The 12,387-nt window shown below is 42.2% G+C and overlaps 1 protein-coding gene across 3 annotated transcripts in view; it reads right to left on the bottom strand.

Annotated features, from left to right (window-relative positions):
* The window catches only part of setd4 (SET domain containing 4), a 75,510-nt gene extending 68,581 nt beyond the window's left edge, over positions 1-6,929 (bottom strand). For 2 of the 3 annotated variants that reach the window (XM_059650186.1, XM_059650184.1), the window contains exons 1-2: positions 6,859-6,929; positions 4,107-4,166 (exon numbers count right to left, since the gene is read on the bottom strand). The gene's annotated coding sequence lies outside the window, so the exon portion shown is untranslated. Of the gene's footprint in view, positions 1-4,106; positions 4,167-6,708; positions 6,834-6,858 lie in introns of those variants that run through there. The other variant, XM_059650185.1, reaches the window with a different exon arrangement.
* Positions 6,930-12,387: the final 5,458 nt, after the last annotated feature.

Genomic DNA, 12,387 nt, shown 5'->3' with positions numbered 1-12,387 from the left:
GCTTGGGAACCCTGCAGCCCAATGGTATCAATGTGGACTTCACAAGCTTCAAAATCTCCCCTACCCTTCCCGCATCCCAAACCAGCACATTTGTCGCCACCTCCCTCACCTGTCCTTCCTCCACCTATCCCCTCCTCCTACCTCAAGACCCATCCTCATCTCCTACCTTCTCGCCTCATTTCCCCACCCCCTTGACCTGTCTATCCTCCCTGCACTGACCTATCCCCTCCTTAACTCCCCACCTACATTCACCTTCACTGGCTCCATCCCTGCCTCTTTGACATGTCTGTCTTCTGTCCACCTATCTTCTCCTTTATCCATCTTGTATCCTCCTCCCTCGTCTCCCCATTTATTTCAGAACCCCCTTCCCCTCCCCCTCCCCCATTTCTGAGGGAGGGTCTCGGCCCGAAACAGCAGCTTTCCTGCTCCTCTGATGCTGCTTGGCCTGCTGTGTTCATCCAGCTCTACACCTTGTTTTTTCAGATTCTCGAGCATCTCCAGTTCCCACTACTATCGGACAAACAATACAGTCAGCATTCACTGTGCCATCTCCAAAGACAGTACAAGTTTCTTTGATTGTAGAAAATCAAAACTTTGCACAGTATTCCAAATGTGGTCCCATCAAAGCCCTGAACAACTACAACAAGAATTCAATTCCCCTTGCAATATGCTGGTTACTTTCCTTCGTCAAGTTAAATGATAGTGAAAGTATTCCTGCAACCGACTGCCACGATAAGTAAGCTCAGCCAACCAAAAGGCCCAGATTTTCACTGCAATGGACTGACCCTGCTGTGACAAAGATGGCAGGTGCATACTTTTAAACAGCCTCGGAAGCTCAGGCATCTGAGGGTATGGTCCCAGGACACCTTGAGGGTTGGGGGTGGTGGAGGTGGAGGAGAATTCACATATCCTTGTGGAGTGGGTGGTGTTGCGGGGTGTGGGGTCGCAAATCCGTTGCCATTTGGGATTTTTAACTGTGGAGAAATTTACGTGCACAAACCCTTAAAAAAATGTCAACACGTGCCAAGGTAACCAATCTCAGCCGGGACTGGACAGGCAATATAAATGAGTCAGCATTCGCTTCATGGTTGCTAAACTGCAAGGTGCACCTGACATGACTGGCTATCAACTTGCCATGTAAGCTCATACATAAATAATGGTCTGTCAGGGTGGTGATACATCAGAAAGATGAAATTTTCTGTGCAACTGCACCCCAATGTAATGCACATTTTGAGCTGAAGGTCGTAAAAGAATAGTGGAATCATTGAGGAGGCACAAATATTGTTCAGCTTTAGACCAAACACTCCCCCACCCCCCCCCCCCCAAAAAAAACACAACAAAGCAATGGGGAACCAAAAATAGTTCCAGGAGTACAGTATTATCCATGTGCCTGGTGACTTCCAGCACAGTAGCAACAATGCCCACATTGATTTCAATTTTTACAGGATCAATAGAAGTAGTACAGCTGGATCTGATGTAAAACTGTAATTATTTATTTTTAAATATCACTTTTGAGGACACTCAATTTTCACAAGGTTTTGACCTCTCCAGGAGCACTTCCAGTTTTGTTTTATTAGCCCGTAACATTTGGATGCAGAGTTTTCTGGAGTCTATTATGGTTTAAAACCAATGATGCTACTTTGCAACTTTTTAGTTACTTGTACAGTGCAGCATATACAGGGTAAATGAATTCACTTATTCTAGCATGCACAGGCAAGGAATGCCTATCAACAAATTAATGTTGATGGTAATAATAACAATAGCTACATAACTAGAAATACTAAACAAAAAGAACACGGAACATTCTAGAAATATATAACAGGCTAGTTAGCTTCTGAAAAGAGAAAACACAGGGTACCAATTTCTTCCTTGGAACAGAAACCTAAATGTTAAATCAAGCCATTTCTACTTAGCACAAAGGACTTTATGTTTCAGTTCCCAGTTCGTTGTTTTCTAGCTGTAATTTGTTGGGACAGTTAACTTTATTGCTTGTGCATGAATCCTATAGGAAAAACTGCTCGTCACACAGCAGGAACTTTAGCTTTGTTAATTGTCACGTCAGCTAGACAATGAGCTTATAATGGTGTGGAATAGAAACCTGGTTTAAATGGCACAGCAACAGGTGGGTATTCCGTAATCAGAAATTAACAAACAAAGATTCATCAGACAAGCAAAATGCCGCTGATACTGCAAATCTTGAAAGAGAAGAGATGCTCGTTGTTTTCAGCAGCAGAGGCAGCATTTGCAGAGAAAGGCAGTCGATGCCTCAAGTTAATGATGAAAGATCACTGACCAGAAATGATATGTTGCTCTGTCAGCCAGTGAGCTCCATCAGGGAGAAGGACAAGTTGGTAGCGCTCTCATGTGAGTCAGAAGATTGTGGGTTCAAACCTTGCTGTAAGCCTCGAGTGTAAAAATCAAGCCTGACACTCTACTGTAGTGTAATACAGTCAGTCTGAGAAATCACCTCTGAAATGAGATATTAGAACATAGAACAGTACAGCACAGTACAGGCCCTTTGGACCACGATGTTGTGCTGAACTTTTACTCTCGTCCTAAGATCTATCTAACCTCCAACCCTACCTTATTCTGTCACCTCCTGTCTCCCCATTACCTTTCCACCAAATACAAGGCCAAAGTCAAGACTATGATCAATCCACTTGGCTGGATGGTCATAGCACCAACACCACTTACGAAGCTCGAAACCAATCAGAACAAAGCACCTGCTTGAATTACATCACTTCCACATTCACTTCCTTCACCACTGATGCACAATGGCAGCAGTATGTACAATCCACAAGGTGCATTTGTTTTGGACCGGTGACATTGGCCACCCAAAAGCTCGGGGGCAACTGGTGCATCGGAAATTCACCATCTGCAAGTCCCCACCCAAGCTATACTCCAGACTGATCTGAAGCCAAATCTTAACTTTAGTCGTCTTTTACTGTTTAAATATTTGAATAGACACTTTCCTATTTGTTTTTATTTCCAGGTAATCTTTCATATTCTACATTCTCTCTTTAGTTCTTTTAAGTCACTTTTTGCTGGTTTTTACATTCAGGCCAATTTTCTGATTTGTCCATCTTCATGGAATTATATGCCTCTCCTTTCAACTTGATCATGTTTTTCTGTGACTACGATATTTAAATGGTTGCCACCTGATTCAAAGTTATATTAATACCCTTAGTTCCATGTTGCTTCTTCTGGATAACTGCCAAGATAAAGAACAGAGCTAGTACATTTACAGTCCAGTCACAGGACTGAGCACAGATTAATCTCATTTACAGGCCACTTTGTCAATGTACATCGACAAAGACAACAAATTTTTTTTACTGTGCGTAGCAGCAATTTAAAGGGCAAATATAACATCGATATCACAAGGAAAACCATCACATTCAAAGCAGCTAGCCAACTAAGCAAGGATAGGTAAATGTTTCATACATTTGTGAACAGATGAAGTAATAGCAGCAGGAGGGGTCCATTTGGTCCCTTGAATCTGCTATATTATTCGATCATGGCTTATCTAATCCTGGCCTCAAATTCACTTTCTTGCCTGTTTCCCAAAAACTTTGGTGTAAATTGAAGAGAATACAGTTCATTTCTATCAAAAAACCCAAACACTTATTTCAGCTAGGGCAGCTGAGCAAGTATCAGCTGGTAACAGAATTCGGCTAACTGCCACAAAACTATTTTTAAAAGAATGACTATAAACTACTGGATTTCACCCATGTTTTGGCCAATACCTATCTCTCAAGCAACGTCTGTTCATCATTTCATTTCTGCTTCTGATCTCTCTCTCTCTCTCTCTCCCTCTATGCAACTTTCTCATTGCTAGAGAGTTGGAAGTTATGCCTTGATATCATTATGCACAGGCCCCAAGAATATCCTCAAATGGTAGGATAATGTTGGTGTGCCTCTGCACCATTCTCAAGCCATCGAAGCTAACTAGCCCATCTTATGGGTATTTACATTCACAAATTGGCTGCCGCAGTTTCTAACAACATCATTTCGACAGCAGAGTGGTGTAGTAGAAATGTGCCGAGTCCATAGTCCATCAAAATCATGCTCTACTAAGTGCTCCTGAGTTGTGATGGTAGCATCCCTACCTCTGTACCAGAAGGTCCTGGTTCAAATTCCACCTACGCATGGCATGTGTTCCAACCTGCCTGAACAGTTGAATAAAAATATTTATTAGTACAGCACTTCTGAGATACTGGATTGATTGCTGAAGAAATACAATTTCTTCTTTCTGTTCTACTAACTTCAATATTCTGTTTCACCCAACTCAAAGTTGAGTAAATTTCAGAGTTTCTTTTCAGATCCTGTTGTATTCCTGCTACTTAAATCTGTAACTACCAAAATCATTTCCCGGAATCTCAACTCTCTAAGTGTGATGGCCCTGAACACCAATGTCAAAGTCCACTCCCATTCTGACAAGTTTTTTATCATACTCAAAATATTAACTGTTTCTGCTTCCACATACAGAGTCATGGAATCTTTCCAGTGTGGAAACAGGCAAATCGGCCCAACAAGTCCACACTGATCCTCTGAACAGCATCCCACCCAAACCCAGACCCAGACCCCCTATGCTGTAACCCTACATTTCCCATGGTTAATGCGCCTAACCGACATATCCATGAACACTATGGGTAATTCAGCACGGCCAATCCACTTAGCTTGCACAGAATAATACAGCATGAAAACAGGCCCTTTGTTTTAATTTGTCTGTGCGACCAAGTTTCCAAATTTAAACTAGACCCACTTGCCTGCATTTGGCCCATATCTCTCTCAACTTTTCTTATTCATGTGTGTCCCCAAATGTCTTTTAAAACATTCTAACTCTACCTGCATCTACCACTTCCTCTGGCAGTTTATTCAACATACAAACCACCAGCTGTGCAGAGAAGTTGTCCGTCAGGTCGCTTTTAAATCTTTCTCCTCTCATCTTAAAAATATGCCCCCTAGTTTTGAACTGCCTGACCCTAGGGGAAAGATCATTGCTATTCACCTTATCTAAGCCCCTCATGATTTTATAAACCTCTATCAACCTCCTACGCTTCAGGGAAAAAGTTCCCAGCCTATTGAGCCTTCCCTGTAACTCAAAGCCTCCAGTCCCAACAACATCCTGGTAAATCTTTTCTGAGCCCTCTCCACTTTAATACTATCTATCCTATTGCATGCCAACCACAAGTGTACACAGTCCTCCAAAAGTGGCCTCACCAACAACCTCAACTTGATGTCCCAACGCCTATAATCAATGGTCTGAGCAATGAAGGCAAACTTGCTAAATGCCTTAACTATCTTGTCTGCCTATGATGCAATTTTCAAAGAATTATGTACCTGAACCCCTAGGTCAATCATGTTCCACAACAGAACCCAGGGCCCTTGTTCATCTTACTGAAATGCAACACCTCACATTTATCCAAATTAAACTCCATTTGCCACTCCTCAGCCCGTTGGCCCAATTGACAGAGATGCTTTTGTAATTTCAGATAACCTTCTTCAGTTGACTATACCACCAACTTTGGTGTCATCTCAAACTCACTAACCATGCCTCCTAAATATTCATCCAAATTATTTGTATAAATAACAAACAAAAGTGAACCCAGCACTGACCCCTGGAGGAACACTGCTGGTCACAGGCCTCCAGTCCAAAAGTCAACCCCTCACCGCCAATCTCTGTGGCCTACCATCAAGTCAACATGCTGCCAGACCTGATATATTTCTCCAGGACTTTATTATTCCACTCTCATTCTGTTTCTCAGAAATGTACAAGGTAAACAATCTTTCATTATAACTGAGACATATAAGTTCACGAATCAACCTCACAGTCCTCTGCTAACGTATGTAATGTTTCGAATGTGATGATAAGTGAACAAATTACTCTGAAGAGTCTCACCAGGACAAAATAAAACAATGTGACACCCTTATAAATCACATCATTTGGGGAAAACATGGGGATTTGCCTTCATCACTATCTGTAGAAAGTAAACAATTAATACAAGCAGTTTGAAAAATAAAAACATTTGCCTTTTTGAGGTTTATTAGTTTAGCCATGCAGAACCTACACATTAGATTGTCAGGCTAAATAACAAAACTTACATGATGCTACAACATTTATCTTGAAACTAAAGGCCAGGTACAAAAAAACGTCTCAAGAAACGTTGAGAATACTAATTATTGTTTCATGGGCAATTGTATACAACAAAAACGTTCTTGGAATACAACATTTTGCATTGATAATTTGAAACAAACGACATGGCGGCTGGTCGCTCAGTCGTTAGTATTGCTACTTCACAGCTCCAGGTCGAGAGTTCCATTCCACCCTCGGGCGACTGTGTTGAGTTCTCCCCCTGTCAGCGTGCGTTTCCTCCCACAGATGTGCAAATTAGGTAGATTAGCTATGCTGAATTGACCATAGTGTCCAGAGATATGTAAATTAAGCAGGCGGATTAGGCATGGGAAAGGCAGGATTACAGGGATGGGGTGGATGTTCTTTGGAGAATCGGTGTGGACTTGTTGGGCCGAATGGCCTGTCTCCACACTGCGGATATTCTACGACCAAGACAACAGTGTGGAGCTGGAGGGACAGGTCAGGCAGCATCAGAGGAGAAGGAAAGTTGACGTTTCGGATCGGGACCCTTTTTCAGAAATGACCTAAATACTTTGTGTACAAATAGAAACAGGATAGGGAAATACAATACTTACTACTATGGTCCTTACTCCATCCACTCTATTTAATCTTTTAAAACATATGCTTTAAAAATAGCACTAATAATTGCTTCAATACGGTTGGAGTAGTGAGCTTTTATAAAACCGAGAAAGGAGCAGCGGTGACAGGTGAAGTTAAATGTCTACCTTCAATTATAACTTAAGCGCCCATCACAGCCAAAGCGTCGTCACGGGCACGGAGTCAACCTAACCCGATGACACATCAACAGCAAGCACCGCCCACCTGCTCACACCCTGTTCGTTGCTTCCGGCAGGGCGACATGAACATGCGCGCTCTCTATGGTCACAACGGCTGTCACTCAAATGGGACGCCACGCTGCGGAAAGCAACGAGTTAGGTCGAGGGGCAAGCAAGGCGGATTTTCCAGGGGGAGGAGCAGCTTCACAGGACGCTTGCCGATTGGATCACCCAGGGATGGACGGCGCCGCGTTCTTCGATAGGACGCTATTCCTGTCAGTCAACGAGTTTGCGGTGAGTCGTTTCCGTTTAGCTGCGCGGGCGCGTTGGGTAACGTACGGCGGGGGGTGGGGCGGGGGGTGGGGGGGGGGGGGCGGGGGGGCGGGGAGAGAGAGAAAGGAGAAAGAGTGAGTGCGTTAGTTTCAGTCACTAGGCAACGGGCGGAGAGACAGACGTAGACGCAAGAGAGAGAGAGGCGGCTCCTTGTCTCACCCACACCCAGTAGCCGGCAGATCGAAAGGATATCTCTACTCTGGTGGGGTGGTGAAGGCCGTGGAGCCGCCGCTGGGGAGCGACCCTCCGCCGGCGCTTTCCGAGATGAGGTAAGCTGCACGGTTTGTAGCTCCTGCAATGGCTCTCCCTACAGCCAAAGGATGACTGCCTCCTGTTATTTCAGGCACTGCTTGCTGCAGGCATCCTCCCTTTAATACACACTGTGGTAACTCACCGCTGCTCAGCCTTGAGCAATCTGCCTTTTGAAACAGACGCTGTGCTGGCAGACCTTAAAAGTAAGAGGAAAGTCAGTTACCGTGGAGGGAGGTGAGGAGACTTCGATGAGCTTATTTGCTGCATGTTGTAGTCGAAGTGAATTTTTTTTTCGTTAATTACCTGGCTTTTCGTTTGGACCATGCATTGATTAAAAGTAATGGGGGTGAAGATTATTTTATTCCCTTTGCCTCCCTTTCCCCTTTCTAGCTCCTCTGTTGCAGGGCGGATTGGTCACAGGGAGATGGGAATAATAAGTGTAATCTGATACAAGTGTTTTTGGATCATTGCAAGAAAGGAGGGTCGTATTCGTTTTTTTTTACCACATTACCGATCCTTGATATCAAGTGTATTATTTGCTACAGGACGTTTATTTTGTGAAATTGTGAAGAGTAGGGCTTGAAACCCCGAAGTATTGTAGATATTTCTGCCGTTTTAATGAAACATATGGAGCCACATTTAAATCAGACTACGAAAAATCCAAGCCTACTGTTTGATTTATGCTGTTTGAAGATGAGGGAATAAACGAATGAAACAAGAGCATTAAAGGTTTGGATGGTTTCTAAATTCGCGGTCGGTTCGCGGCCATTCCAATACTTAAAAAAAACTTTCATATGATCTAAAACAGCCTGATCCCCTCTGTTAATGAAACACAATCTAAACGTTAGCAAAGCTAGCTGTTTGTTGAAATTTGGTAGTGATTGTCATTTTGAAGATGTTGTTTGTTTTCAGTGGAATCTGAAATTTAACGTTGTATCGAATAGATTATAAATTATGAATTTTCAGCAAAATAGCCAACCACCTTGAGATTTGGGTAGAATGTAGAACAGTGGTCATTAATCATGGTGATGCAACTGACAGTGTAACCTGGCAAGTCTTAGCAAATAATCAACTGTATAGTATGATTTATTCTCTAGTAATATTTTGACTGAGTGGTAATGAAATTGGAAGATTTTGATGCAATGATTTTGGATAGATCTGTAATCAGATTATTTTGTATGTGATAACATTGTGTGCATGCTTATTTGCATGTAGTTATATTCAGTAAATTGCAAAAGAAAAGCTTTATCATGTTGGTAAAAAGGTTATGAAATCTAAACTTTGACATACAGTGTTCTGAGTTTTAACACGAAGATACTTGTTTCTAATAGTTCAAATAAAATTAATGTAGAGTGCACAAAACATTATTTTACAATTATGTTTTTAAGTGAGATTTTCAAGTGTTGTGTGAACCAAGTAAAGTTTCCCTAGGAATCTTGTGTTTTTTTTAAGTATTAATACTGAAAAATTCCTTCAGACCATAAGTATAGCAACGGAATTAGGCCATGTGGCCCGCTGAATCTGTTCCACCATTTGATCATGGCTGATGTGTTTCTCTTGCCCATTCTCCTGCTTTCTCCCCATTCCTTTGATCCCCTTTCTAATCAAGAACCTATCTATCCCTGCCTTAAATAGACTTAAAATGACTTGGCCACCACAGCCTTCTGCAGCAATGTATTCCGCAGATTCACCAGTCGCTGTTTTGAAGAATTTCCTCCTCATCACATTTCTAAAGGATCGTCCCTTAAGTCTGAGGCTGTGCCCTTTGGCTCCAGTTTCTCCGAATGGAAACATCATCTCAACGTTCACTCTATTCGGGTGTCTCAATATTCTGTAAGTTTCAATGAGATCCCACCTCATTTATATAAACTCCACGGTCCTCAACTGCTCTTCATATTGACAAGTTCTTCATCACTGGGATCATTTTGTAAACCAACTCCGGATCCTCTCCAAGGCCAGCATATCCAAACAGGGCCCAAAGCTGTTCACTATTCCAAAAGTGGTCTGACCAGAGCCATCTGTAACCTCAGCAACATACCTCTGCTCTTGTTTTCTAGCCCTCTTAAAATTAATACTAACATTGTGTTTGTCTTTCTAACTGCCAAGTGAACCTGCGTATTAATCTTTAGAGAATCCTGAAGTAGAATTCACACCCGTTTGTGTTTCAAATTTCTGAAGCATTTCCCCACACACAAATCCGTCTACGCCTCTATTGTTCCGACCAAATTGTGAGAGCTTGCACTTTCCCACATTGTCTTCCAGCTCTTGGCACTTACTCGCATTGATTTTGTAAACATCAGGAAGATAATCAAATCAGTTTTGGGCTGCACGGTGGCACAGGTTAACACCGCTGCCTCTCAGAGCCAGGGACCTGGGTTCAAGTACTGTCTCAGGCAACTGTCTGTGTGGAGTTTGCACATTTCTCTCTGACTGCACCGGTTTCCTTCCACAGTCCAAAGACACGCAGGTTACGTGATTGACTGTGCTGAATTGCCTTTTGTGTGCGGGGATGTGCAGGTTAGGTGGATTAGCCATGTGAAATAGGTTATAGGGGTCGGATAAAGGTGGGTCCGTGTGGATGGCCTGCTTCCACACTATAGGGATCCTATGATTTAATCCAAATCTTTGCGTATGAACTAAGTACAATTTTAAATTGCAAGTCCGAAAGCCAACTGAAAACATTTCAGTTAAATGCGAAGTTCCATCCTACTACTTGCAATGCTTAAGCACCACAATGATTTTACTAACCTTGCTTCACACATCGTTTTGTAGCCTTCATTTGCACAACTAGAAGCAGAATGGAATAAACTGCAGAATGTTCAAATTTTACTCTTAATCATTTATTGATCTTTCCTCTGTAATCTAATTATGCTAAACAAGGGTTTATTGGAGATTGCTACACAATTCTTTTAGCACAAAGGTAAATCATAAGACTCGAGAAAATACCAGATCTGGTACCTTTTCTGGACTTTGGAGTGCCTGGATTGAACTCAAATTGTGTAACCAAGCAGGAGTATACATTTGTAAAAACTCATTCTTTGAGAATGCCTTTACAGTTTTACAGAGCTCAATAGTTTTGCAAATTGCCAAAAGTTTGCTCTTAACTCCTTAATAGTTGATGCTGACTATTTTTGCAATACTGACAAGTGAGGTTATCGTGAGAAGTAAAAGCCAGTTAAAATTTTGGACAGAAGTGATGGGTAAAGAGACCCAACTTCATAACTCCTGAAAAGAGAGACTTCAGTATTCCTTTATAGAAATAAATAATGTGTGGCAAAAAGGGAACACTTAATTGTGATTACTAAAAATCAAAGACCTGCAGATGCTGGAAATCAAGCAAAAATAGAAGTTACCGGAAAGACTCAGCAAGTTTGGCATCATCTGTGGAGGGAGAGAGCAGCATTAGGATTTCGGGCTCAGTGACCCTTCTTCAGAGTGTTCTGCGGAAGTGTCATTGGACCCAAAATGTTAATGCTGCCTCCTCTGCACGGATGCTGCCAAACCTGCTGAGATTTTTCTGAAGAAGGGTCCCGACCTGAAATGTCAGCTTTCCTGCCACTCTGATGCTGCCTGGCCTGTTGTGTTCTTCCAGCTCTACAATGTTATCTCTGACTCCAGCATTGGCAGTTCTTACTATCTCTGAGCTTTTTTGAGCAACTTCTCTTTTTGTAGTTTGTTAATCATGATTGTTGCTGTACACAAATCATGTTAGAAGTTGAAGGCATTTACAATTAGAAGCGGTTCACAAAAGAATCAAGTGCAATTGGTGTAATGTATAGTATTGGTGAACCCTATATGAATGTTATTAGGATGTGGAGGCACCAGAACAAGTGCAGAGAGGATTTACAAGGATGATATCAAAAATATGTAACTAACAGAAAAGGATTGACAGACAGTGTCTCTTTTTCTCCTGACAAAAGAAGGTTGAGGATTGACCAGATAGAGATCTTTAACCCATGTTTTGACACCAGGCATGCCAGGAGTATACTTCCCTTGGTGAAGAAGAGCATAATGAAGCCATTCACATGAACTCTCACAGTGAGTGTTTGAAGCAAATTGTATAGATTGATTGAAGAAGAAACTAGCCAAGCATTTGTGGTATTGCTGGGTCATAAACCTGAAACACCTCTGGAAGAGCCCTGTGCACCAAACAGTTCAAGAAGGCAGCACACTGTCACCTGGGGCAACTTTAGCTGGGCAATAAATGCTGACCCAGTTAGTGAAGTTCACATTGCATGAATTAATTAAACAATTGTTACAACAGTAGATTTAGGTGAGAAATAATGGGAAGAGGCTTAAGTGGCGCATGAGCTTTTGGGCCAAATGGACTGTTTTTGTGTTGCATATTGTAAGAAATGAAACAGAGCTGTGGATGCTGGAGTTCTGAAACAAAACAGAAACGTAAGCGTTCAGGATTTAACATTGACTTCAAAAAGTTCAGAGCATGAGTACTTTCTTCCTGCTCATTACCAACCCCACAACTCCAGGTCCTGTCATGGAATGAGACAATGCTACCTGGCCCACTGTGTCCTAACTGTCGTGGAATGGTTTGCTTTCAGCCCAGCCAACATTGTCACCCATCCACCATCTATCCTTCCTTGGCTTACTAGCAGCAATCCCATTGTTTGCCTGCATTTTTTGAGTCTCTCTCTTTCACTGAAATGCATCTCCATCTTTCTGCTCTCTCTTTCCCCATCTCTTGTCATCTACATTAATACTACCTTTTCCTCTAGTTCTGAGGAAGCGTCAATGGAACTGAAATGTTAAATCTGTTTGTCTGCAGATGCTGGACTTGCTGAGTTTCTCCAGCAATTTTTCGTTGTTTGTTTTATTCTAATAAATGTGTTATCATATTGTGCAAATAGCTCTGATCCAATAGGATTTATATGCAAC

Source organism: Stegostoma tigrinum, chromosome 12, assembly GCF_030684315.1.
Source record: "Stegostoma tigrinum isolate sSteTig4 chromosome 12, sSteTig4.hap1, whole genome shotgun sequence".
Classification (NCBI taxonomy): domain Eukaryota; kingdom Metazoa; phylum Chordata; class Chondrichthyes; order Orectolobiformes; family Stegostomatidae; genus Stegostoma; species Stegostoma tigrinum.
This window is presented reverse-complemented; position numbering and strand designations above follow the sequence as displayed.